Genomic DNA, 4,198 nt, shown 5'->3' with positions numbered 1-4,198 from the left:
ACTTTCCCTGACCTTCTTCTTGTTGCTAACATACTGTAGAAACCTGTAGCTTCTCCTCCTGTTTGCGTCTACTTTAATCTCTGCCCCCCCATCCCCACCCGCAGTGGCAAAATATGCTAGCTACTCCCTCAATGACTAGGATCAAATGCTCTGCTTTTTGTCTGCATATAAAAATGTGCGAAGAAACTCAGATTTGGAAAGACTATTCCCTGGCAAAATGTACATCACACACATCCTCAGAATGTTTCTTACCACATACCTGCCATACTGTCGGGCCACTCTGAAATGTCAAACCCAACTAATATTTTTTATAAATGGCTCTGTTATGCCCACCTATCCATTGAAATGGCATCATTTCTTTGCTGTGATAGGGCTCCTTCAGCAGGACATTAGACGAATTAATGTTCTTTAATTTAAATATGAGAAGTTCCTGCTTCTCTAGCCATTACCATGCCTAACACTAATTAGCACTTGTGGAAGGTATATGAGCGGCATGTATTAGGGTTGAAGTCATACACAACAAGGCATTATTCAGAACCTGGGCATTCTGTCAAGATGAAAAATGCTATATAAATGTGTGTTATTTATTTGAAGTATTTTTATGTGATATCTGCATCATAATCCTCTGTTATAATTAATCTAAAAATGTAAAAGCTAAGGCACCAGAACTGATCACCAAGAGAGTAAGAAAAGAACACAGACAACCAAAAAACACACCAAAAATAGCATTTTATATTTTTATACAGTACAGTAGAACCTCAGATTTATGAACACCAGAGTAACGAACTGACGAGTCAACCACACACCTCATTTGGAACTGGAAGTGCACAATCAGGTAGCAGCAGAGACAAAAAAATAAGTAAATAAAAAGCAAATATAGTACAGTTCTGTGTTAAATGCAAACTATTAAAAAATAAAGGGAAAGCAGCATTTTTCTTCTGCATAGTAAAGTTTCAAAGCTGTATTAAGTCAATGTTCAGTTGTAAACTTTTGAAAGAACACCCATAATGTTTTGTTCAGAGCTACGAACATTTCAGAGTTATGAACAACCTCCATTCCCAAGGTGTTCATAACTCTGAGGTACTACTGTAAATGAGATGAATTTTAATTGGTAAATAAACATCCATCCTCATTGTACTATTGGCTATTTTTCAAAACTCATGTAATGTAACATGTTAGACTGCAGTTTGCAGTGTTGTTGTAGCCTTGTTGGTCCATGGATATTAGAGAAACAAGGTGAGTGAGATGATGTCTTTTATTGGAACAACTTCTATTGGTGTAAGAGATCAGCTTTTGAGCTGCACAGAACTCTTCTTCAAGTCTGAGATATTACTTTACCCACCTTGTCCCTCTAATGTTTGATTGTAATCACAGTCACAGTGAGTGAGAAAGAGAACCTCCTATAGAAACATTCCAGTGGCTAATAAGATTCAATATTATTTTATTCTGTTCTATCAGACAAAAGACCATAATTGGTAATCTTGTATTCCATCCATAGTTGTAGAAGGAAATATTAAAAGTGATTTGCTAATTAAAATAGTTTAGTTATAAAATATATAGCCTCAGTGACATCTGTAACTGAAGTAATAAATAGGGACCTAAAAGTCATGACTGTGTGAAATCACAACACAATTGCCCCATATTCCCACACCCAAGTCATTCATGTAGCCCCCCTCCCCCAAATCAGGACACACAATCCAGAACACTAACACACTAACACCATAAGGCTCCTGAGGCCATACATGTGTGATCCCCAATGCTGCTGCTGGGATGCAGGGGGATCTGTTGGAGTCCTGTGCCTATGAAGTTCTGGCCTCTTGAGGTAATAAGTGGGAAGGGAGGTTTGGCTAGCTTATTGCTCCTTGCATTTTGGTGTTGTAAGCAGCCTCTGTCATTGCTTCTACTGATTCTCTCCTTCCTGGAAGATGATAGGTCCTTTTTAAAAGGCCACTCCTCCGAGGTAAAATTCTCTGGAGGACTATATCCAATAGATACTTCTAGGAAGGAAAAGGGATGACTGCTGAGGCTATGTGCCCCCAAAGTCCTGTCTGTGCTATGGAAAAGGGCAGCCAGGATGCTAGTGAGCGGCAGCATAATATCATCCTTTCTTCCCTCTCTTTTCTCACGGTATAACTCTGGGAAGCAAATGCTTTAATGACTTTGTGAATGAGAGCTTGTTATCCTCATCAGAGGGAGAAAGCATTTGGTACCTGAAATAGGACACGCTGCAGGACATCAAATACTTCTTTAATCATTCAAAAGGTGATTTAAGGTTAACTTTCCAGAGTACTGATTTTGTTGCAACACATTAAATTAAATTACTGACCATACAACATAGTGACTATGGTAGACCATGAATCAGTAACAACTTTGTGGCTTTGTAAAGTAATTACTAGGAAGCACATAAAAGTCCCTAACACAAGGATGCAGTTGGTCCATCAGTTTTTATAACAGTGGGAAATGTGCATTTACAAAGTAGTTTGAAGTCAACAGAGAAAGTCTTAGGAGCATTCACAACCTCCACAACAATTTGAGAGGAATAATCTTTTTTGTTCTTGGATCTTAGCTCCTTAGTGTGACACCTGCTGACATTCCCTTAGATCTCAAAGATTTTTGGCCCCTTGAGTCAGAGGCTGGTATTTCCCCTAATATAAACCCTCAAAATCAAGGAAGTAAACTGTTGAGCCTCTACATCATACATTTACTCAACCAATCACACAACTATCTTCCTACACATCACTGGCACTCCATCCAGCATACACAGAGGCACAGTCTGGTGTCAGGGATGTGCCTTTTGCTGTCTGTGAGAAAATATGCCCAAAGTTGGACGAGTTACCTCTTTAAAAATCTCAGTTTGCACATGTGACTCTTATTAGAATTTGGCATCTAAATCCTCTGAAGGTAATACCTCTACTAAACATTTTCAGCCCCCTCACAGCTCATGGTGCCAACTAGGCTGTGCATGTGTTGTTCCCACACAGTGAGTAAGCATGCTCTATCCCAGGGCTGAAGGGCATGAGCAGGACTTTGCCTGAATTTTTTGTTCTTGGCGGCTGCAAGCTGCTGTGACATCGGACCCAGGAACTGAGAGCAGGGGGGGTGACCCTCTCTCTCTTTTATGCTCTCAGGGCTCCTCCTGGTGGTGCCCATGCAGGTGAGGGGGCGGGGGGAAGCAAGCTTCATTGCAGGATGGGCAAACTGAGAGCTGTTGGGTTTGGGTGTTGGGTGTCGGGAAAACAACTGAGAGCTGTCGTGTGTGTGTGTGTCAAGGGGAAACTGGAAGTACACAAGCAAACTGGAGAGGGGCCTGGCAGTGCATAAGGACCTGGGAGGGCAGAGGGATGGACTGTGACTAACTGAGCAAAGAGACTGGGACTGGAATGAGGAATCCAGGTTGGATGGGCACTTGGACAAAGAGCCTGGGGGGGAAGGAAGGGTGAAGACTGGGACTGGCTGGGTTAGGAGACTGAGATGAGCATAAGCTACTTGGGTTGAGGGAAGACTGGCATGAGGATCTGAGGAAAAGACAGGATTTTGATTGGGACAGGAACAGACTGAATGGACAGGAGCAGAAGGGTCTGTGACAATTACAGAACATTCCCTTCCAAGATTTCTAAGTCTCAGCATTCTTCTGTTGTCTGTGAAACCAACTCAGGTGTTTGTCTCATTCCCCTAGTGGCTAGTCCACATAGCAGTAGTAGGTTGTCATCCTCTGTCAGTTATTCTGTTATCTTAAGTGGCAGAAGTCTGTGCTGTGGATTTAAATATTCCAGCCCTGCTGATGACTCATGAGGGGGACAATATTATGCCACATGCTGGAATTATTCATTATTATTAATTATTATTTACTACTATTTTTCTGTCCTTTGGCTTTTCAAAAAACCTTGGAATGAGGGGTCCTTTGAGGAAAAAAAAATTGATTATGTAATTAAAGGCTGAATGTGTATATGAAAGTGGGCTGCACGGGCAGCCTAAATTCTGTCATTTATTAACTTCTGAGTGCTTGATTTTGCAACTTTAATATTCTTTTAATCTAGTGTTTGGTGTGTAATTTAATTTATATTGGAAAGTTGTGGTGGGCAGGAGGGGCAGGGCACTTTTTTTAAGCCAGTCTTTTAGGCCATGTTGCTCAGCTCTGGTTTATTACTGTTTATCCAAGTTACAAAGTTTTTTCTAGATCTCTTTGCCCATTCCCTAT

This window comes from Terrapene carolina, unplaced genomic scaffold (assembly GCF_002925995.2).
Source record: "Terrapene carolina triunguis isolate 2854851 unplaced genomic scaffold, T_m_triunguis-2.0 Scaffold66, whole genome shotgun sequence".
Classification (NCBI taxonomy): domain Eukaryota; kingdom Metazoa; phylum Chordata; order Testudines; family Emydidae; genus Terrapene; species Terrapene triunguis.
This window is presented reverse-complemented; position numbering follows the sequence as displayed.